At 40.7% G+C, this 24415-nt stretch overlaps 1 pseudogene; it reads left to right on the forward strand.

Annotated features, from left to right (window-relative positions):
• The first annotated feature begins 18956 nt into the window (after positions 1-18956).
• Positions 18957-20442, forward strand: LOC100770689 (annotated as a pseudogene).
• The last annotated feature ends 3973 nt before the right edge of the window (positions 20443-24415 follow it).

The raw sequence follows: 24415 nt of genomic DNA on the forward strand, positions 1-24415 counted from the left end.
GTGTTACTCCTCTCAATAATTTCTTATTCTGTAAAATACTATTATTTTTATAAACATATTATCATTTCCATGCCATGGGTGTAAATTATTTTAGATGAATTAAACATGTAAAAACTTCTCAGTTTCAATTTCTAATGTGGTAACCTACATAAGGGAAAATTCTTTGTAGGACAGGCATGATAAGTTTTAAATGGGGGAGGATAAAATGATCCTGAGATCAACAGCCTTGAGAAGTGGCCTTTTCTCATATACAGGGTACAAAAGGGCCACATTAATCTCAACTTCCTTCTGTGTGAAAATACTAAACTTGGGGTATTCTGTTATATAAAATCAAGTTTACCCTTTTAACAGACACTTTCCTGCCTTCTGTGAATTGAATGAAGTCATGGCTAAGAGCAAACAAAAACAATTAGAAACTGAAGTTGTTTTGTGAGTCTCTCTTCGATGAGGGCAGACGTTTACATAGGACACTGCTTTGTCTTACCTGGCCCTTTTATGCCAGGACTGTCACAGAGGTCTCAATGAAGGTCTTAGTGAGACAGCATCCAGTTACTTCTTCCTGACTCTACACCTAGTTCTAAGGGAGCAGAATGGACCCCAGTAGAGTTGTCCTGCTGTGGCTAGGGTGGGAATGGAAGATTGTTGTGTTTCTGAGAATCAAGCCCACTCACTTAACTGCTAGGAGCTGTTTGGCAGAGTGCCCAAGATGGAGCTACAAGGAGTAGGTAGAGTAGGGGCTGGCCATACCACTGGGAAAGCTGATCTCAGTCTCCTAGGCACCACCTATGTTTCCTGCTTCACAAAAGACACACAGGAATCCCAACAGCTGATCACTGCCAGGAAGTAAGGGACACAGATTATAGGGCTGTGGGAAAGGCAAGGGCAGCCAACGGAATCTCTTCCATTCTGAGTACAAGCCTAGAGAGGATTGGAAGATAATAACAAGAGATTCCTGTGAGATGAAACCCATTTTCTGTGCCTACAATGAGGGACAATGGGAATCCATAGAAACCACACACAACTTAGCAGAAGATGCCATCAAATGCTCCAGGCTTCCTGTCAGGGGATGAACCTGCCACATCTAAAATCCAATTTGCTTCAGAACCTAAATCTGGTTTTGTGTTAATTGTTCAATAAAGCTGATATGTGTTTTGTTCCTATCTGCAAGTCTTTTTTTAAGTACTTTGTTTTTCAGTTACAAGCCTTTTGAGAACAATATGGCCAAGTATTTCCTTTTAAGACCTACCTTAAAATCCATCAAGTGACTCTTGTCTTCCAGTGAAGATTTCTTTATATTTCTGTAGAGAAATGGCTGCCTCTACAGTTCACTTCTGCACCTCCAGGACCCTTCCTGCTCTTGTACTGGGACAGGGCAGATGTGTCCTTGCTACTGGAGTGTCTCCACCCTTGTTTTGTCAAAGGAAAGAATTCTATTGAGAGACACAACAGTTTGGGCAGAAAGTTTAGCAAAGCGAAGTCTATGTTCCTAAGAGAGATTGTGATGGCTACCCACAAGAGGGAGTATCCCATTGGGTTCTGCATTACAGATTTTTAAAGATGTTTTTGTAGATGAGGTGGGTGGCATGTTCATGGGGTAAGGTAACATTTTTCCCCTCCAAAATTATGGCTAACTGGACAGGCTCTGCCTTTAGGGTTTATCTTTCTATAATCTGCTAGAAAAGTCCGGAAGGAGGCAGGATCAACAGCACAACTGTACATGATGTTTTAAAGAGGTCCAGGTCTTCCTAGGATGGAGATTCTTCCCCAGTGCCCATGTGTGGGAGGTGCCTTGATGCCTTTGTTTCTGATGTAGCAAAAACAACCAACTGCAGCTTCAATGATGTTTAATCACAAAGCAGCATCCTAATCAGGACATCCTAACTTGGACAGCTACCAAGACAACAGTTACCATCTTCCTTGGCTACATCATAGCTAACTCAGTTTGACAACATCAAGAAGAGTCCCCATGCTTCCTCCACAGAGACCATTTTTACAAGGCCCTTCACTTAGCCTAATGCCATAGGCAAATAGTTCTGAAGAGATTAAGTTGTTATGTAGTGACAAGAACTCAGTGTTCAAGTGCAAGGGGTTTAATTGAGGGAGATATTTAGAGGATGACCACAGGAACTGAAAAATCACCAACATGCATGAATTGCTCAGTTATGTGAATCTAGTCTCAAAGTTTATCTAGGTGACTGATTTCCTCTTATCTCCCTACAGAAACTGCTTTGTGACAACTCAGAAAAAAACTCAATGGTGTAAGTGTAATTAATATTTAAAAAGATGTCTGAAAAACAAAAAACAACAACAAACAAACAGATGTCTGAGGAACTAAGTGAGAAACTGGTTCTTGTATGAATTGGATGCGTCTGACCAAAGGGTATAACCCCAACATTGAGGCCCACTTTCTTATCTACTCCAGCTTCTAAACTGACTCTCAGATAGTGATGTGTGCTATTCTGGGTTGTGTAGGTTTCTAACTGCTGGTTAGTTTTTTGTCAACTTGACACAAACTATGGTCATTTAGGAAGAGAAAAATCTCAAATGAGAAAATGTTTTCATAACATTGGCCTATGGGGAAGTCTTTGGGGACAATTTGTTGCTTAATCAGTAGTGTCAGAGGGCCCAGACTACTGTGGGCAGTCCCATACCTGGGCAGATGAGCCTTGGTTATATAAGAAAAATAACTGAACAGGCCCTGAGGAACAAACCAACAAACAGCATTACTCCATTTTCTGCTTTAGTTCCTGCCTTCAGTTCCTGTCTTGAGTTTCTGCCTTGGCTTCCTTCAACAATACAGTAAGCTATCAGATAAAATAAACACCTTCTTTCTTCAGGTAACTTTGATCACGGTGTTTATCAGGTCAAAAAGTGGAAAGCAAGACACTAACAATGAATCCTTCCCACACAGGCCCTCAGGTATTTAGGCCACAGGTGCCAAACAGCAAGGACAAAATAGTATGTTGGTGAGAGAAGAAGGGCCAGGGTAGCCTTCAGCAAGAGGCATGGAGTAGTATGTGTTATAAGTTCTTCATTGAGCTCATCTCTTCTATCTACATCTGCCTCTTCCCTTAAAAACAAACAAAAAACAAACACATAGAAACTAATTCTGGCCCCGAGTTAAATATCTTGGCCTGAGGCCACAGAATTAAAGTAAAAAATATAATACACACAAGCTCCAGCTAGCCGAATCCTGACCTGTTGTTCCTAGCAAGACTGGTCTTTGTCCTTCTGCCAGAGAAGGTACTTCCAGAAGGAACTCAATTTACTGCTAGACTGTCTGATATGTACATAGTTAAATGTGTTGATCTCAATGGTTGCAGTTGAACCTGGCAGATATTAGTAACTGTGCTGTAGGCTAGATAAAAATTGATATTAGACTAGAGGAGCAATTGGAGCAAAGGTGCCTCTGCTACTCAAGCCTAGCAGTCAACCACAACTGCCTCACTGTGCATTAGATACTGTCAGGCAATCATTGCTGGAGTTCCTAGAAATACTGCTGGAGAAGGAGAACAAATGCAGTTTTTTAAAAATAGATGTATGCAGAAGTGTGTAGGGGTGAGTGGTTGATGATGCTCAGAATTTACATATATATATGTGTGTGTGTGTGTGTGTGTGTGTGTGTGTGTGTGCAAATGAAAACTGGTGGTTCAGAGATAGAGGTATACAAATGCAATAATTTATAAATCTAGGTCATGAATAAAAAGATGTTCTACTTTCTCAAAATATTTTTTTATATTTACAAAATCAAAAAATAGCTACTTATTGTACTTTTACCATCAACTATAGTTTATAGTTAAAATGCTTTTGTTATTACAAAAATGCTTATCTTTTGACTGTGGTGAATTTGAAAGTTGTTTAAGTGAGATACAGAAGTGATTTCTACCTAAATGTGATGAATTTGAATAATTAACCTTTGACCAGAGTAGGGCCGGTTGAGATTAGGCTAGGACTGTTGTCAGGGTGACATTCCAGCTGCTCTGATATTAATGTACACACTGCTGACATGGACACTGGCAGTTGTCAGGTGTGTAGTCACCTGTTCTCCCTGTGGGTGAGCCCCAGGGCTGAGCAGAGGTCCCTGGTCCCAAGCAGCTTCTAGACCACAGCAGATATGAACAGGGGAACCACTGTGGGCAACACAGGGTGACCAGAGCAAAGACTCAAAGAGATACAAGGGGAAGAGCAGAGCAAAAGAAGTAGTGATTGATGTCTTCAGCTAGTCATTGGAGAAAGGACAGAAGGCAGAATTCAAAAGGCAACAGGTCAGCTAGGATGTTGGCAATGAGGAGAGGGCAATGAAAGATAATTCAGTGAAAGATGGCCTAGGAAATGAACAGCAGCAGGGGAAGCCACCTACTATGATACTACTGCAAGAACCCATAGTCATCCCTAGGATGCCAAACAGAAGGGTTGTCTCTAGAACCCAGAGGAAGTCTCTCTGTGGCTTAGTGTAGAAGATGAAACTGTACTGCCATGACAGGTAGCCCAACAGGTGACTCTCCTTCATATGCCTTCTGCTTGTCGAGGTTAAGGTCAAGATGCAGACCAAAGTAGACAACTGACAAGTCCAGGCACAAGCAGACAGAAATAGCATTACAAATAGTATTCAGAAGCGTACAGAGCTGGGGAGGAGCTTTGCAACAGAGAGTAGGGAAGGAGGCTGAAAAAGTGTCCACTATAGGAAAGGAAGGGGCACGGTAGGTAGAGGACAGAGCACAAGACAGAAAGCAGTCTCACATCTCAGAAATCACTTATTGTGTGTATGCTTCCATACCCCTAGATTTAAGATTTTTAGAGGCAGCAATGGGGAAGGACTCATCTTGGCACATGAGAAAGTACTCTGGTAAAATATATAATGGTAGCAATTTATTGACTGATTCATAGACAGGGTAAAATCTGCATTTGTATTCTTTTATCAGAGAAACTTAGCCCAATTGGAACTAGCTGTGACTATAGGATGATGAGATAGAGATGCAAAGTTAACTGCAAAGGTGTGTGTGTGTGTGTGTGTGTGTGGCTTTGTGAGCTTATGTGTCCACATGTGGAGGCCATAGCAGGACATCAAATGTCTTCCTCTGTCTTTTCCCTCTATTGCCTTGAGACAGAATGTGTCAGCAGACAGGAAGCTCCTTGTTTCAGCTAGGCTGGCTGGTCAGCAAGCTCTCAGGATCTGTCCTTCTCTATCCTTCAATGCTGAGTTATAGGCGTAAGCAGCCATGCCTGACTTTTATGTGCATGCTGGGGATTTGAACCTGGGTCTCCGTAGTAACAGAACAAGTGCTCTTTACCCACTGAACCAACTCCATGGCTCCAAATAAGGTAGTTTATGCAGGGATCTCAAATCTGCTGTATCTAGACCTTTGGTGGTTGTAGAACATCTTTAAGGAGTTAACATACTAATAGCTTTGATATAGACTAATTAAGTAATGACAAAAAGTTATTCTGAATTTACATCTATTTATAATTTATTAATGAAAGCATCTGCATTCATTTGAAATAGTTGTATATATTACACAGCAATCATTGGATGCTTGGAGTCCATATGAATCTCAGAACTCTTTACATAATTCCATAGTTAAGAGATTCCAATTAATTATAAATGACAGATACTCTGCTCAAATTAGCATAAGCAAAAAGAGAACTAATTAATTAATTAAACATTCAAGAGGTGGCACTGGGTTAAGATAAGGCCCAAACCTGCCATTCAGATGGTGTCACCAGGTCCATACATTCGCTGGCTCCTCTGCCTGCAGCCTCTCCAGGGACTTCTATGGGCGGAGAGATGGCTCCTAGTAGTTCTGGAGATGTTGTGCACTCACAGCTACTGATCCAGGAAAAAGAGAAGCGTCTTTCTACTCAGTATTGAGGCTTCTCTTGCCTCTGGTTCTCATATGCCCTGATCCAGTCCAACACTCACCCCAAACTCCAGTAGCATCCAGGGAGAAAGAAACTTGATTGGTCAATAAAGATCGTGTGACAGCCATAAGAGGAAGGGTAGAGATGAGGCATACAATTAGGGATAGATAATTCAGAAAAGGTAGAATGCTGGCCATGAAAACAAGCTGCAAGTTGGTCCTGTTGCAATACAGAGACTTCAAACAATATTCCCTTTTCACCTTCTATTTCCTTAAGTCACTTACACATATTTCTTGAGTTGCAATAGACAGACTAGTGAACTATGAAGCCTGCCTAAGTCTTACAATCTTTTATGTGGTTGCTCTTTGCAGTGCCCACATATACCTTCAAAAACAATAGACTGTCATTATAATCAATGCTTTACCTGTCTAGCATACATCATTCAGTAAATATTTACTGAATACCATAATTAGTCAGGTAAAGTGGTGAATATGAATCTGAGCTCTTAAATGATTTTTGTCTTTACTTAGCAATATCTAAGATTTAATTCTAAAACAATAAATAACTTTGTAATTACTAAAAAGAATTAGTATTCTTAGTATTAGTATTATAATTAGTATTAGAACAGCCATGTCTACAATTACCTGTTGGTGTTATTGCTGTTGTAGACAAACTAATTTATTTTTTATGAGGGACAAAGGTGGCCTTTATGTCCATTTTTAATAACCGTATGATTTTAAATGAATTCTCAGTCATTCATAAAATATTGAAGAGATTATTTTTAGTGTTAAATAATTGTGCTGTATTTTTATCACAGTCATGAGGAAGTTTTAAAAGAAGGTGATTTCTTACAACTATGGATTGCATATTTTGTTCATAAGTTATAGTATTTGAATTTTAAGGCCTTAATATATTTTTTGAATTTATAGAAAAGACTGTGCTGCTGACCTTTTTAATATTCTGTCCTCTCATTGGCTACCAGCCCCAACCTTTCTTCTATATTCCTAGCAATTGTTTGGGGAGGAGGAAGAGTGGAAATGCCAGCCAGTCAGAAACCAGAATATTGAAAAGGTCAACATCATACAGTTTTCAGCTATAATTCATAAAGACATTAAACTTCCAATATTTCATCTCAGCACCAAGACTGTAATGAGAGCAGAAAATGGCACAACACTAATTCATCTTCATGACAAATATTGTAATGAGAAAGGAAATACAGAAACTACAAATATTTGGTTACCACTTTAAAAGTATCTTATATCCTTTATAACATAATGAGAGTAAATTTATACTTCCTAAAGTTGAGTCCTCTCACTAAATACTTATTGCCTTTTAAATTAATAGGATTCTTTTTAGTCCATTGCAATTAGGCTTAGTCCTCCTGGGAGCTACTAATATCACCAGGTTAGAGTAAATAAATATAAAAGATTTTTATTACAGAAATATAAATGAACTGAAACTTTATTTTGGGTAATATTTCACTGTCATTAAAGTAGTTGAACTAATTACAATTTTCTTGCCATGTTAAATTGAATAACTCCATTATCACTTTGTTGTCGGTGTAGCTCCCAAATACAGTAGTGTTCTTTTGTGATGTTCTTCCATGTGGTGGTAGCTTCATTGTATGACTATTAGGAACAGAAAGAAGGACTCAGAGATTCAGATATGGAATGATCTTAGGCAGTGAATCTGGTACCTAGCAGGCAAGGAGTTAGAAACAAGGTGAGGAAGACTCTATCTGCCCCTTGGGACACATGTCTTCTGGCAATCAGAATGTCCTTTTGGTTAAACATCCTTGAAGTTTCAGTTAGGATTTTTCCTATATATCAGAAATGAAGGCACAGGGAACTCTCCAACACATGTACTTGGGAAAGGTCTGCAGCCTCAAAAGAGGTACAACATGATTTGAGAGGATGAAAGTGTCATCAAAAGTGTGGCCTTACTCCATAAATACCTTACCCATCTCATAAAAATTCCTTAACATCCACAATGCAGCCAGGTATAATGACACTTGCTTTTAATCTCACCGTTCAGTAGGCAGAGGCAGGTGGATCTAAGTTTGAGGCCAGCCTGATCTACAAAGAGAGTTCTAGGCCAGCCAGGGCTACACAGTGAGATGAGAGTTTGTCTCAAAAAAATAAATGAAAAATAAAATGCTGGTCTCAGGGGCCAGTGAAATGATTCAGTGGGTAAAATCAGCTTGCTGTGAAAGATTGACAACATAAATTCCATACCTGAAGCTCACATCAAGGTGGAAGGAGAGAACCAAATCCCAGGTTTGTCCACTGACCTCTCCCCATCATATAATGTACACAATTATATAGTACATAGTTAATATAATATATTTTATTTTATATTACACACATGCAGGCATGTGCATGCACATAAAATCAACAACAGAATGCAGTTAGTTGTTCCCTGCCTTGAAGCAGCCCATTCCAGTGTCTATTTGGAGTATTTACTTTGCTGAATAAACTTTTGCCTTCACTGTTTATGCCTTGTCTCTAAATTTTTTTCTTTCATGATATAAGCACAAAGAGACACCTCATATCAAATCTATTCAGATCAGGTGAAAAGCCCCACAGGCACTCAACATAATTGCATATTTTCATTTTTGCTACTTTCAACATATTCCTGTGGGAAGTGGGAGGCAGGAAAACCAGAGTCTTATGGAGATGCAGACACCAACTGGGATGGTTTGATGCAGTGAGAACCTGTAGAAGTGTCAACGGGAAGAGAGGACAAGTGTGGGGAGAGACCAGCAACAGCAGACATTCACTATATCCTCCTAGAAGTAGAGGAGTAGAGAGGAGGGAAGGGGAGGTGGGAGGGGAGGGAAGAGGAGAGGGAGAGAGGGAGAGAGAGAGAGAGAGAGAGAGAGAGAGAGAGAGAGAGAGAGAGAGAGAGAGAGAGAGAGAGAGAGCTACCACAAGGTTCAGGAGAGCTGGAGTTCTGGCTAGGAGCAGACAGCAGGGACCAAGTCACTTAGGGGTAAAGCTGTGGCTGAAGCTTTGTTACAAAGTAGAGAGAGTGCTGGGAAGGAATGTCATATCTTGCTAATGCTGCTGCCTAGGAAGTCTAGTCTAGGCATCAGGTCAAATTCTCCAGCCCAGAGCAGGATAGAAAAGGGAATGGAAGGGCAGGGTTACAAATGAACAACAAGAAACAGGGAAACAAATGATTTGGAGAATTGCTGGAGGCCATATTTAAAGACACTCCTAAGTAGAGGGAGATAAGAATGGGTGGAGCAGAATGAGAGGTGGAGGTGGAGATGAAGGGAAAGATAAGCCAATATGGACTGGGACTTCGTAGAATTTTGACAAAGCCTTTCTCTGAGAATATCATTTGGAATGTCCTTAAATGGTGTTACAAAAGTAATAATCTACTAAACCCATCCAAGGACAGACTATATAGAGAATCCCTTAGAATGTTCATTTTGGAGTGGGAGGTGATGCTGACAAGATTGTGAATTCCCCCACCCCACTCTGCTTCTCAAAGCAACAGTAAATATCCCCTATGAAGTTTGCCATTTGATGGTCTTTGCTTTTCAACCATATCTTAGACAGGGATCCAGCTAGGGTGTTGAGTGACTTGTTAGCAAGTGTGTGATCACTGCCTGCCTTTTCCCATTGCTTATTTACGACTAACACACATCATCTTGTGGTGCTAATGAGCACCTTTCACCCACTGGATCTTTGAGTGCTTTATGAACTAGGAATACAGGAGTAGCTGAAACATAGCTCTCTCTGGGGTGGCATCAGACAGCTGTTCGCCTTGCAGAAACACTGTACAACAGCCTGAGTGGAAACCAGGGAAGGGTGCTCAATCTAATTGAAACTGCAAGAAGAATTTAAGTTGATGGACTAATTGCTGAGGCTGGCATGTATTAAAACAGGGCTTGTTCTAGTCCTTCCTGGCAGATTTGATTGAATAGACCCTGTTGCTTCCATTTAAGAGACGAGGAATCTGAAGCTCATGGGCACAAACTGTGCTTAAAAGAATGCCATTGCATGGCATGCCTTCTGAGTTTCTGGTTGCTATTTATCGTTTGAGTCACATGGTAATCAGAACATTCAGCTACAAAGCAATAACTCAGGACTGAAGGGAGAGAAAGGGCACACCCATGGTGTGTACATATTTTGCAGAAATTGGGCTCCCTTGGGAAGGTCGCCATGTGATCTTGACTCAACTTGACTCTCCCTAGTTTGGGAACTCAGTCAAGTTACAAGAGCTGGAGGTGACAGAGATGAAGCACATTTTCAAGCCTTTAAGAAGCAGTGGATCATGAGTCAATGAAACTTAGACTGATTAGTTTGCAGCGGGTTCCTCTTGCCTAACACTTCTTTCATGCTGGAGCGTCACATTAATTGGTTCTTAATTGAACAATGTGCTTCCAATTTTCAAAACCCAGCAGTGTATAAAAGGGAAGATGCCAGTCTCTTGCTCTGTGGAACAGGAAGTCGTACGGGCAAAGACACACGGCACAGGGATTAAACTCTCACCCAGCTTGGAAGCTGATACAAACACTTCATGGGGCCTCGTAAGGTGCAGTTCTCCAGGTTTTCACATTTATGTTGAAGGCAGATTAATGTCACTTGTTTGCAAGGCAGCACAAATCTGAAGCACAAGAGGATCACAAAAACTGACTTCTGAACATTGCTAAATGCAGCTGCATCTGGTATATGGTTAGTTATACATCCCTGATTCAAATAAACAACCCAATCTTTTTTTCTTTTTTCTTTTCTTTTCTTTTTTTTTTTTTTTGCAGATTTTTTTATTTGAATTAGAAACAAGATTGTTTTACATGACAATTCCGGTTCCCACTCCCTCCCCTCCTCCCCTACCACCCCCCCCAATTAAAACCCTACCTATCACAAATCCTTTCTACTCCCCCTGGATGGTGAGGTCTTCCATGGGGTGTCATCAGAGTCTATCTAAACAACCCAATCTTAACTTGTGTTTTTCAAACAATACACCTTGGATGGTTGTTGGTTCAGTCCTAAACAGGAAAGTTCCTTTTTCTGCAATTAAATATAGGCCAAAGGGTCTGCGTTCCACCTGAAATTGAAATCCTGTTTGTTCTTGTTCTTTCTCTGGAAATGTTCCATGTACAGGCAAGTTCATTTTTCTGTTTTAAAGAAATCTTAAACAGGGTCTGCATTCTGAATTCACATGGGAAAAGTCAGACTTGGGAGGAAAGTTGGCTCCTTGCAACATAAAGAACTTGTCAAGTTTCTGAGCTCCCCTTCCCTGCTAGTCTCCTGGTACCCTGGGTGGAGGGAGGTAAGCAGAGGTCTTCAGAACTGAAAGGCTGGATATCTGTTTTCCTTCGAATATATCTTTACCATGCTTGATCATCTTACAAGTGAGAGAAAGGGTTTTTGTTGTTGTTGTTGTTTTTAATTGCATGCTCGAACATGGAGCATTCATCAAATCATCAGATGCAGACATTACAGTCTGTCTCCTCCTTGTATCATAGATAGATACTGCTGCTTCCCTAGGGATGCCCTGATCCCATGGTTACTATAAAAGTAGACAAAGAGGAGGGAAAGGTCCATGAGGCAATGCCATTTTAACCTCAGTGTCTCTGATTATACTGCATGCCATGATGATAGTAACATTTTAGATTATAATGTATTGAGATTGTGAGAAAATTCTCTTTACATCAATGGTAAATCGGACACCCACATTGCTTCTCATTAATACAGAATCCTGTAGAATTACTTCTCTTGAAGACAGATTCTGGAATAAAGGTCAACCAAAGATGTGGTCAAGAAAAACATGGGAATGTTCCAAGCTCTGAAGGCCTCTGGCTCCCAATTCTTGTGACAATTTGCCATGCTGACACACTGATCACACATCTTCAAGTTAATTACTCACATTCCCTCAACATCCATCCTTTCTGCCTTAACAAGTCCTCCTTAAGCATCCTTGGGACTGAACTTGGCATGAGAGAAAGCATGGCAGCAATGCTTTCAGAAAGATAAATGTTTCCCTGGGTATAAACTCAATAATAAGCGAAACATTTGACAAAGAAGAATGCTTTTGGCAGCACAGCTCATTCTCTCTAAGAAACTGACACTGTAGAATATAGGAGCAAAGTCCAGATAATGACAGCTACACAAAGCTCTTGTAAGCAAAGTAATCAGGCCTGTGTCAGTTGGTCCCTTTTTTCATGATCTCTTGCCTGGACAGCTGGTAAAATCTGATCCAAGAGATATTTTTCAACATCTATGACAAATAGTGAGCAGTGCAAGGTGCTGCTTCAGGAGTGGCTAAAAGGAAAGATGAAATGGCAAGAAATAGTCTCCACTATGAGGAGACCACTCATTGCATAAGGAGTATTAAAACACACAGGATTCCTGTTACTGTTACTCATCCAGCAAGAATTCTGTCACTATTTTATGCAAGTGGTTTTGATTGGCTTAGGTATATGGTTACAAACCCAGAAGGAAGCCACAGACTTTGTATCTGGGCTGCACTGGGGGAATGAAGAGGATCCAATGATCCTTATATGGGTTACTGTTTCCACATCCCTATGTTTCAACTATATGATAGAGATGGAAGGCATCAGGTAAGATTATTACTATTCAATCTAGCAATCTACTCAATACACTCATTAGCTTAGAAACCCATCTTTCTATGTTTGCATTGACCACACTCTGTGCTGGCCACTGTGAGGGATTATCACTGTGCTCTTCTGGGTGAACACGCTAATGAAGGAATAAGTCACTTGCATGTCCCTTGCTGCAATGAGGACATGAACTTGACAAAATTAGGACAAAGAGGACTAGGAAGACTCATCTCATGGGAGTTGCTAGCATTTGAGACAGGCCTAAAAGAATGTGGGATATTTAAAGTGAAAAGATGGACTGCTCAAATGTAAATGGAAAATACTACAATGAAGTAGGTGCTTGGTGGAATACTTAGAGGGCTTTGACCACAGTGAGCACACCTGTACACGAATGGGAAGGTTATTAGCTGTCCCTCTTTAGCATTTATAAAGTGCTTTGTGTACTAATTTTAGAGGAGTGGTGGAGGCAAAATGAGATACTAAAAGGGCTAAATTGATATTACAGTCTTGTCACTCACCAGCTTCATGACCTTGGGGGGATTACCCAAACCCTGTATCCCAGGTATTTCTGCTATAAAACTGGATTAATTATAGCACTTATCAAAGAGGTGAGTCCTAAGGATTCAATGAATTTTTTGAACCGCTATATAGACAAGGCCTAGAATATAGCTGGTGTCCAACTGATATTATATTTCTATTATCATTCTTATACAATGCTATGCAGATAAGAGTTCCTACTCCTTAGAAATCACACCAGAGCCTGGAAAAGTTAGCCCTCACAGCAAGTTCATCTCCACATGAAAACATGCAACTTTGACATCTTGTGTTTCACCCATAGCAAGCAAGGAGGCTCTCTCTCTCTCTCTCTCTCTCTCTCTCTCTCTCTCTCTCTCTCTCTCAATCTGTGTGTGTGTCTGTCTGTCTGTCTCTCTCTCTCTCTGTGTCTGTCTGTCTGTCTGTCTGTCTGTCTCTCTCTCTGTGTGTGTGTGTCTGTCTGTCTCTCTCTCTGTCTCTGTCTCTGTCTCTGTCTCTGTCTCTCTCTCTCTCTCTCTCTCTCTCTCTCTCTCACACACACACACACACACACACACACACACACACACACACACCTTTGCCTAGAGACTTTTTAGTTATTACTTGGGTTGTTAACTGACCGCTAGTGAGTCAAGTCCAATTACTCTGCTGAACATCTTCCAGTGCACAGGAAAGTCTCCCAAACAAAGAGATGCTCATCCCAGAATCTCAATAGTGGGGCAGTTGGGAATCTGGGTGCAGGACTGTCTCTTGAAGGGGTATTCATGTTTAAATACTTCAAAAAGACGCCTTTCTAAACAAAACACTTTACTGAAAACAATCCAAGCAAAGGAAAAGTAGTGGAGAAAGGGACGAAGATTTAAATGTTGATGAAATGCATTGCAAGTTTTCCTTCTAAGAAGAATGCTCATATACATGGAAAATAAAAGTATATTATAAAATATGGAGAAAAAGGAATCAGCTTGAAATACTAGCAAAGAAAATTCTCAGAAGTGGCTTATCAAAGGAAGAAACAAAACAAAACAGCAACAAAAACTCACCTAGAATGAATGAGTGAATTGATCAATCAATACATAATATGTATTTGTGGCCTATCAATTGTGTCCAATCTCTTCATATATCACAGTTCATATTGAGAAATGCATAATGTATTTTTTAATTAAAGATAATTTTAGCAATTTTATGTTAGACCATATTCATAGTTGCCCTTGTCAGCACATGGCCCAGGGCTCACAGGTTAGGCGTGTATAGAACTTGATTGCAGTCTCTCTCTCTCTCTCATACTCTCTCTCACTCTCTCTCTCATGCACACACACATGTAAGGTCATTTACTTAACTATTGAATGTGCTTTGAAAAATGGGTCCCCCTTTGCTAGTTAGTCATCATTCAATCTGTAAATATTACTCATTGAATTGATTGTGTGTGATGAGTTTTTTTTCTTTTTACATGACCATTAAATCATGAACAAAGACCCATTAGTTTCTACTATAAAGAAACATGGACATTAAATACTTCATTGTTTGAATTAGTCACTGTAGTTTACAGAAATGAAATCTAGCTGGAGCTGAGGTTTTATGGCTTTTGTCTAACACTCTCATTTTCCACCAGTCTCAGCACTATAACTCAGTTTCCAAGCACACTGAGTATAATGTGAAGTCCAGGCCTCCGAGACAGCACCACCTCAGTGAACTGATCGACCTTGTTGCAGTGTTAGAAACATGAAGACATCTGATAAATGCTGCCACTTCCAGCCTGGCATTTCTGTTGTTCTGAGTCTTAGTAGGCAGTTCAGAAAAGCATTCTGCTTGTTCATCTCCCATCACCAGTCCTGTGTCTGGTGCTGGAAATGCACCATGATTGGATACTCACGGCAATAAGAGCTGTGGAAGCAACATGCAAGTGGTGCTTTCCAAGGTAGGAAACACATTTAAGCACATTACCTGATTGTGTTCTCATACATTGGGCTTAGAGCAGCTGCCCCTCTAAAGTGAAGAATACTGTAAGGAAGACAGCACTATCTATGGGTGTCAAACAAAAATGGCTTCCAAGTTTAATGTCACTCAGCAGGACCTGTACAAGATGTATTAGTGTGGTTCAAGGTCTGAGCCTGGGTTCTTTTTGGAAGCAGAAGCCAAGACACAGATTTGACTTGGGTTGCCCTGAGTGATGATTCCAGAAGGTACCAAGAGGGGAGTGACAACCAGATAGAACAGGGAGGCAGTAAGGAGCTCTGGGGAGCTTAGTTGTGGTGGGGAACTCTGGAAGAGAGTGTGGACTGATCCCCCTGAAGATGCAGTAGTAGTTCTCCTGGTGCCATCTAATCTTGATGAAGGATGTCTTCTCCTTTGAGGAGGAGTGGGTGGTCACTCTAGCACTCTGTCCAAATGAAGAAAAAGGCCCCAGAGTTTTGGGGGCTTGCTTCAGAACACTGGGACAAGCCATGATGTCAGGACCCAAGGGCACTGATAACTTTTGTCTTTGACATCACTAAATGCCAACTGCACCATACAATGTTATACCTACTCAATGAGAAGACAGAGGTAAACTGTGTGGCCCTCTATTCTCTGCAATGTTTTCCCTGATGTCCACATGCTTTTTATCACTTCTATCATCTCTGAGGCTTACATTTTTGCATGGATTCTTTTCACCTAATAATAAGGCACCTCCCCCTCTTCACAGTCTCCTTCAGATTACAGATTTATACCAAGGTATGTATGACTGACAACTTAAAACATCTCCCTTCTTAGGAGGCAAAGAAGGTTTGCATCTTGATTTACAGTGGTCTTCAAAGATAGCTCTAAGCCTGTCTATCTGGTTTGGTCCTGTAGCTTAAGAATTTTAATCAGCAGGCAATTTTTAAAGATGATAATTATAACCTTGTATTTTTAACTAAAAATGCAAATTACTTCTTCCACACTGCCCTGGTGAAGGACTTGGCAGAGTCAAGTGAAAGGTGCCTCCTTCCCTGACAAGACATCTCTCTCCAGTTGGCTACATCCTTCTCATCTTTTCACCCCGCAGCATCCCTCATTCCAGCCATCCCCTGCTTCTCCAGGCTTTTGTATTTATGATACATGATCTGTAACACACTAGAGAATGGAGGGACCATTCTTAGAGATCTTTGCCTTTAACTGCCATCCTCCATCGGTGCTCTTGAAACTATACTATCTAGTATGTAATTTTCTTAGCACTTTCCCAACCTCCCACAGTCGAAAGACAATAAGACTTCGGAAAAGATCTTTGTAAGAGGGATGACCTCAACAGTTATAGAAGCTTACATTTACTCTTCATTAAAATTGTCCGAGGTAGTATTTGCACTTTAAATCCTCTAAAAGAGAAGCAAATCTGTGCTTGAAATAGAAATTGCCAGAATAAAGAACAAGGAAGACATTTAGATAATCTCATCTGGGTGTGCGAAGTCATAGCAAGATCCAGCTTCCCATTATCTCCAAGTTGGGAGCCACCTGTTCGTCATGACTGTCTGACGGTTGGAATGAGAAGCCGAGTTTAATTAAGTTACATGTGTGGGAGGAACATGCTTTGCAGCAGCAGTTAGATTATTAATGGACTCCTATATTGAAGTGTTCACATTTTTGAAAGGCTAATTACAATATAATTTTAGTTTTAAAATATTGCTTTGCCAAGGGTGGGAGTTGTGTCATGTATTATTAACTGCTAGTCTTTCCTTTTGGATCTTGAGGGAAATACTGGTTTGGTTATGATAGTCATTAATGTGAAGTTGTTTTCCTCTTTTTCATATTTGATAGACTGAACTCTCAGAAAAGAAAAATATGGCCCACAATTGTTAAATACAAAGAGCTGTGGTGGAATTTCCTTGGGTTTTCCTAGAATTTCCTATGAATAAAGTCAAACGTGTATACAGTTTTAATAAGGGAAGTTTCATGGTTTTCTGGGAAGCTTGAGACTCATGATCTTGTCAGCCATCTAATTTCAACATTTCTAGGCCTAAATTTGGAGCTAATTTTGGAATCCATTCCACTCTTACCTGGTTATAGATGCATAAGTAGGGTGCTAGTTGATTGTAATGGAAATCACGTAGTTTTTAGATTCTACAACCTAATTTAAAGTTCTTGTATACAAAACTGTGTATACTTCCTGATCTAAACTGAAATCAACACACACGCCTCCTATTCACAGGGCTTCTAGTGAAATATCATGGTCACTTCAGTGACATTTCACTTTTGCCAAATCAAAGAGAATGAATCTACAGAAAAGAAAATGAACAGTGAGTAATTAGCACTTTCCATCACCCCCAATAGCCTGAAAGAAAGTTGTTATTGAAGCTGTAACTTTTCAAAGCAGCCTTCCACTGGACCAGGGCTAGTCTGGAGCTGGACCAGCAAGGGTTGTCATCTACCTCAGAGCTACCCAGAAGCCAAACAACTCCACCGACATCACCAGGTCAGCATTGCAATAGCTGGCTGCACACCAAGTCTCAAGTCTCACTTTCCTGCCATTAAATGGTGCCATACTTGATTATCTTAATCATTCTTCCTGAAGGAAGTGCTGGAAAGAGAAAGGTCTTGTATGCATAGAACAGTGGTTCTTAACCTGTTGGTCATGACCATCAGAAACATGTATTTCTGATGGTCTTAGCAACACCGATCCATAAATTTATTTTCATTGCTACTTCATAACTAATTTTTCTTTACCGAGCAGTGTCTCAGTTCCAAAGACCAGTGGAAATATGTCTTTTCTGATGGTCATGACCCACAAGTTGAGAACCGCTGGCCTAGAAGATGATCAGTTTTCTCAAGCTAATGATCACATTTGCCTATAGCCACACTTTCTCCTGCCATGTGAGTAGGAAACTTGACATGTGCAGGACCCAACAATGAGCTCAAGTCCTGCCACTTAATCCTTTGTGTAGTCAGTTCTACCAAGTCCTATCACTATGGGCTCAAAGGCGGGACCCATAGAACTCAAAGCAACAACGTGAGGGAATTGCTTGTCTTGCTTAAGTGGATGAGTGTTTCTGTATGTCTGAGTGTGTGGCAGAAGCCCAGGTTTTTCTCTCCTCATCTCCAACATGTTTAAATGACACACTGTTATTTTAATGTCCACACAGTAAGTGCATTGTAATCCACTGCTACGTCAGCTGGCAATTGTAACTCCACGGTTACCTGCCTGCTTCTCTGGCAACTCAGGCCACACAGCCTAGCAGGAATCCTGTTCCCTGCAGGCACTGGCTGTGTCAAGATCTCTATAGGTAGATTTAACTAAAACTCTATCATTGTATTTATAAATAAGACTCAAGATTCAAAGGCTGGGGTAAAAACCTGCTAGCTCAGAGAGGCCGGGTGGCAATTAGCTAACCTTGTCTCCTTGCCTGCATCACCAAAAGACCCATGCTTCTGCTTTGCCTAACTAGAAAAGGCTGTGCCACTCCAAACCCCACCGTACTACTTCCTGTGTCTCTCTATCTCTCCTGGATGCCCTCTGGGGCTCTATGATTACTTTTTGTCAGATAGTTGCTAATGCAGCCTCCTGATCCAAGGTTAATTTTAGTTGATTAACACAAACGCAAACTCGGGGTACACAGTGTGGTTGAATATACCCCCAACCATACAGCATATCTGTTCCTACACCTAGTGTCACACTACCTCATGACACATTTGTCTTACAAATCTCCCTAGATTTCAGCTATAAGCCTAGGGGCTACAGTCTTGAATGGCACAATCTCACATGTTGAAGTCCTGAAAGGTCAAAACTCCTGAAGCCTAAAATCTCAAAAGAGTCCTGAAAATGTAATTCTAGAAAAAAAATCATGAAACAATTCTTAAAAAGGTATTTTTTGAGGAGATAGAAAACATACAGGTCTGTGCTGCCTGTTTGTTATAGCTATGGTGTCTTGGCATGGAACCTCAGTAGAAGAGGACATCTTTTCTCTCTATCCTTCCTCTGGTGAGATTTTTTTTTATCTTCGGGTATATTTTCAGCTTTGTGAGAAACTTTTCATCAAAGGAGATGGCCAGCAATGTTACCAACAAGATAGATCTTTGATCCATGAATTCCAGTGTATTCATTGGGAAGAAGTCTGATGTGGGGGCAATCTTTTCATAGTATAGCAAAACTGTGGGTTGCTTTGTGCACAAGAGCTTTGCCTTGATCCCATAAGTTAATGAAATACCTGGCTTGCTGTAGCTGGGGAGGATGGCAGAATAATTGCTGGCCATGATTTAGATACTAATCTAGCTGCAGAGCCAAAAGTGAACTGAGGAAATGTAAGTGTGAAATGATCTGCAGTGGAAATGGACAGGTTTGTCCCAGAACACCCTTCAGTCACCTCTACTCAGTTCCTCACTTGACTTAGACTATGACTTTCAGTGGAATTATTATGATAGAATGCATCGTTAGCACATGTTCCTCCTCCTCCGTTGCTCGAGCTGATGTTTTCTAAGAGCCAGCATGTGTTGGTAAAATCTCACAAAGGGGCGAAAGTGAATTTAATTGAATGACCAAACAATGGGGATGTTCTTCTATGTCTGGAAAGTTGAAAGGCGATGACTTTCAAGGCACTAAAAAGGAGCTGACTCAGATAAAACCCAAAGTGTATTCTGCCATGGAAAGCCTGGAAAAAAAAATGGAAAAGAACAATACAAACAAGCAGACTTGTTCCTCTTGTCCTGAGTAGACACAAAGAAAGAAAAGCCTGAAGAGGAGCAGAGCAGCACCTCCGCAAAGTAACTAACTTGAAGATGGAGTCTGAGGCTGGTATAGGTGACTGCCAAGGATGGTGACCTGCTGGACAATGTTGATAGTGAAGGTGGCAGGGAGGGGTGACCAGCTGGAGTTGGCCAAGGATAATGAAAAAGAGGCTGAGGAAGGAGAGGGTGACAGCGCCAATGGGCAGGATGACTCTTATGCACATAGTGGAGTTTAGAAATCGTATGCCGTTATTCATTTACCTGGGTGCTTGGGAGAGATCAAAGTAACAGCAGGTCCTCCCCCTTAATATCTTTAGCTCATTCTCACTGACCTCCCTCTCCTAATCCTTCCAGGGCTCATTAATTCATAATCATCCTGTGCCTAGTTCCATTTTTACTTCCTTTGATGCTCCTTGGTAGTTTCGTTAAGTCCTACCCTATAAATTTTGCTTTTAATTTTGGTACCTCTTGGACTAACAATAAAAAGATGTATGGCTTTTACCAACTGTCTCCAAAAGAGTCTCTAGCTATGCAGAGAATACAGTTCTTCCCATTCATATGACCAGTAGTTGCTTCCCTAACTGCAGGGCATCCCATTTACTTGTAACCCTGAGAGCAGTTTTGCATTAGAGTTGTGTGTTTTCACTCACATGAGTGGGGCTGTTCAACACAAGTGTAACCATGTATTTTTGTGAATGAGAGTTGGCATGTTAAATGCATCTTATAGGGAAATAGTGAAATAGTCTGTCTTAGTTAGGTTTCTATTGCTGTGAAGAGACACCATGACTATGACAACTCTTATAAGTGAAAACACTTACCTGAGGCACTTGCTTACAGTTTCAGGGATTTAGTCCATTGTCATCATGGCAGGGAGCATGGTGGCATATAGGGTAGACATGGTGCTGGAGCTGAGAGTCCTGCATCTTGACTCAGAGGCAACAGGAAGTTAAAATGACTCACTGAGCAGTATCCTGAGCATAGGAACCCTCAAAGTCCACTCCCACAAAGACACATTTCCTCCAACAAGGCCATACACACACCAACAGAGCCATACCTCCTAATCGTGCCACTCCCTATGAACTAATTGGGGCCAAACACATTCAAACTACCACATAGTCTTAATATCTGCTTTTTAAAGTTAATACTATGTGTTATTTTTTATGACCAGCTTGATGTTTGAGAACTATTTCTCAAAATAAACAATTTCTTATCAAACCAGAAAAAAAAAATTAAAAGGCATTTGATTGGTCGGGCGTTGGTGATATGCGCCTTTAATCCTAGCACTTGAGAGGCAGAGGCAGGTGGATCTTTGTGAGTTTGAGGCCAGCCTGGTCTACAGATCGAGGACCAGGATAGGGTCCAAAGCTATACAGAGAAACCCTGTCTCGAAAAACAAAAAAGCAAAACAAAACAGAAAAACCACATTTGATTACATTTAAGGAGGGATTTTTTTTTTTTTTAAGAAGCACACATAAACACAATGGAACACTTGATAACAACATACATAGAAGGCAGACAATATGGAAGTGGAGAGGGGGAAGCTTAAGCAGGAGGCAGAAGAAAGATAGGACAGACAAGGAGGGTAGGGGGTAACCAAAATGAGAAGGATTTGAAAAGGCCATATAGAAATCTACTATTCTGTGACAGAATCTAAAAACATCATTTTTACTTAAAAAAGAAAGAGACTGAAGGGAGCTACCTTGCATGGCTGGAAAAAGTTGTGTGTAGAATACTTGGGTTATCAAACAAAACCCCAGGGCTTGAGAGATGGCCCAGTGGTTAAGAGTACTGATTGATATTCAGAAGGACCCGGGTTTGATTCCCAGAACCCACGTGGTGCCTCATAACCATCCAGAACTTCAGTTTCAGGGGGTTTGTTTTTCTTTTCCGGTGTCTGTGGGCACCAGTCAAACACACACAGTCCACAGGCATGCACACATGCAAACACTTATGCACGTAAAATAATAAAATCAATTTTAAAGAGAAAACAAAGAACAGTGCCTACTATGTGTTATTATTAGTCAGAAAAGCCCCAGAAGCTCCCAAGTAACACAGCTCTTGCCATCCTTCATGTTTGCCCATCAGAGTTAGAGAAAAAGACTTATTATTAAAGACACCATATAACTTAGATACACAATATAGAGACATCTATCTGGAAATGAGGTGGAAGCTTCCCCCCATACTGGCTAGCTTCATAGTCCTGAAAGGTGATGTGTTGGCTGCTGGGGAAAAACAACCATCAATGTCTTACAGAGCTATGAATCCTATGATATGCCTACTTGTGCAATAATAGCACTGTTATGAGAGTAAATAACACACATACACCTAAGCAGATTTATACAAACACACAGGCATAGGTGGAGATACATACATACATATATATATATGTATATATATATTTGCAATATACAAATTTATTATTTTTATATTTATTTATATATTTAAAACCTATAAATATTATATAATAGTATAATACATATTATATATTATATAAATTTATCACTAAAATATAAAATAATAAAATATATTCACAATTTAAGAAATAATAAAATTTATTATATATTAATGTATTATATATATACATTTGCAAGCATGAACACTCAGGTATACTCATGATGGCTATATAGATGCAGCAGATATGAGCACATCCAACAACCCATGTCTATGTTGATGTATAACCAAGGGACCATCCGTGTAAGTCCTGGGACCTAAACATCAGTGAACTTGAAGTTCTGATGTCCAAGAAAGCAAGGAAAACTCTGCTCCTATCCATTCTTGGAAGGAAACCAGCCCACTTTGTTTGCTTTAGTTCTCAGCAGAATGGATGGTACCTTCTCAAACTGAGGCAGATGGTTGTCTACCTGGCCTACTGAGAGCCACACTAATTCCCTTTGGATAGAGTCTGGCAGACAGATCCCTCCCTACAAATCCTTTACTGGGATACCAGGGGTTCATCCTGCCAAACCTGTTAAATCTGTCCTATGTAGAGTTGAGTGTGCACTCAACCCCTCCTCAGATTAGATCTGAGTGTGCACTCAGCCCCTAAGATGAAGAGTTGAATGTGGACTCAGCCTCTCCTCAGATTTGGTTTTCTACCCCTCAAACCTAGCTGCTGTTTCTTCTTCCATGTTTTTCCCTTTTCCTTTTCTTACTAAAAATTGCAGGTTTCAGTGTTTTAACATTTGAAATTTTGTTAAAGAAAGGGAAAATTCAAGATGGTATTCGAAGGAATTCCCCAAGTATTTTGGCCTCTGATTTGTTTTCTATCTTAAGGTTGTCTAGAGCTAGACAGGATAAAGGTGGTATTTGAAAGAGAAGACAGATAGGTGGCCTAAAAAGAGATGGAAGTCGGGGCCTTGTATACCAGAGGTGATAGCTAGAAAGTAGGGAAATGAGCCGGGTTATTGGATTCAGAAGACACACGTGAGCCAATGAAGTGATGAAGCTTGACATTAAGTCCTTTTGGGATTTTAACATTGCAGAGTTTGGAGCAGTGGTTCACAACCTTCCTAATGCTATGACCCTTTAACAACATAGATCCTCATGTTGTTGTGACTCCTCCAACCATAAAATTATTTTGTTGTTACTTCATAACTGTAACTTTGCTACTATTATGAATCATAATGTAAATATCTAATATACAGGATATTTGATATGCAACTCCCAAAGGGGTCATGACACTGGTGGAGAACCACTAGTTTGGAGAAATAGAAAGAAGAGGGTGAGATGAAAAGTCTGCTAAAGGCACCCTAGTTCTCAGTATGCTTTGTTTTAACCCAGACTGCAAACTCTTCATAATAAAGTTCCACAATAGCAAGAACCTGATACTTGAGGTTCTCATGGATAACTTGCCCCTATACTTCAGGATCCTAGAGCATCTTATAGCACATTCTACACCCCAAAGCCAGCCTTTTCATTCTTAGGACAGGCACACTCATGACCAGCTTGAATCTTTGTAAAACATGTTGATCCCTCCACTACAGAAATGGGTGGCCTGGTTCTTCCTCTGTATCTCAGTCCTTTGACTTAACTTGTCCTTCTCCTTCATTCCCAATTCCACTCCTATGTAGTACAATCTAGACCCCTGGTTGACCTGCCCTGAGGAACTGTGGTGCATCAGTTATCAGTGGTAAGGGCCAAGGGTGTGGGGCAGCTTCCAGGTACCTGCTTGCCTATCAGATTGACATGCACCTTCTGGCTACCATTTCTTGGTATAATCTTTGCCTTATGTTGCTAGCACAAAAAAATCTGTCTTCCCCGAAGCTATCCTTGGTTGCCACACAGGATATGTGGAGTTGCTAGGTGATGTCCTTCAACACAGAGAATCCATGGGGGAGCCATGACTGCCCTTCATTTAGCACAGCTCTGAATTAGTATTGAGCCAGGTGATTGAGGTCAGAAGATAAGAGCCCTAGCTCCAGGTGCAGAGGTGGGGATATTTGGCTGAGTGTAATAGAGATGAGGTGAAAGAGATAAGAGGGACTGTGTATCAGTTACACATCGGTGTGCCCTCTGGAGCGGCTGCCTGCTCAGGAGACACTTCTGTGTGCTCACACTCCCCTTTCAGAGATGCTGGCCTTTTGTGATTAATTTCCCTGCAGGCTGGTCAGTTCCCTGCTCCCTTGCAAATAGAGGCTCCTGTGCTTTTTAAAATTCTACCCCTTTCTCATTAGATCTTTCCCAGTTGTGAGTTTAAAATCAATTTTCTTCTGTTTGCATCCTCCAGCTGACATGTTTTGGTTTGTTTGTTTAGAGATGGTGTTCCATAAAGCTTGAGTT

This window comes from Cricetulus griseus, chromosome 2 (genome assembly GCF_003668045.3).
Source record: "Cricetulus griseus strain 17A/GY chromosome 2, alternate assembly CriGri-PICRH-1.0, whole genome shotgun sequence".
NCBI classification, from domain to species: domain Eukaryota; kingdom Metazoa; phylum Chordata; class Mammalia; order Rodentia; family Cricetidae; genus Cricetulus; species Cricetulus griseus.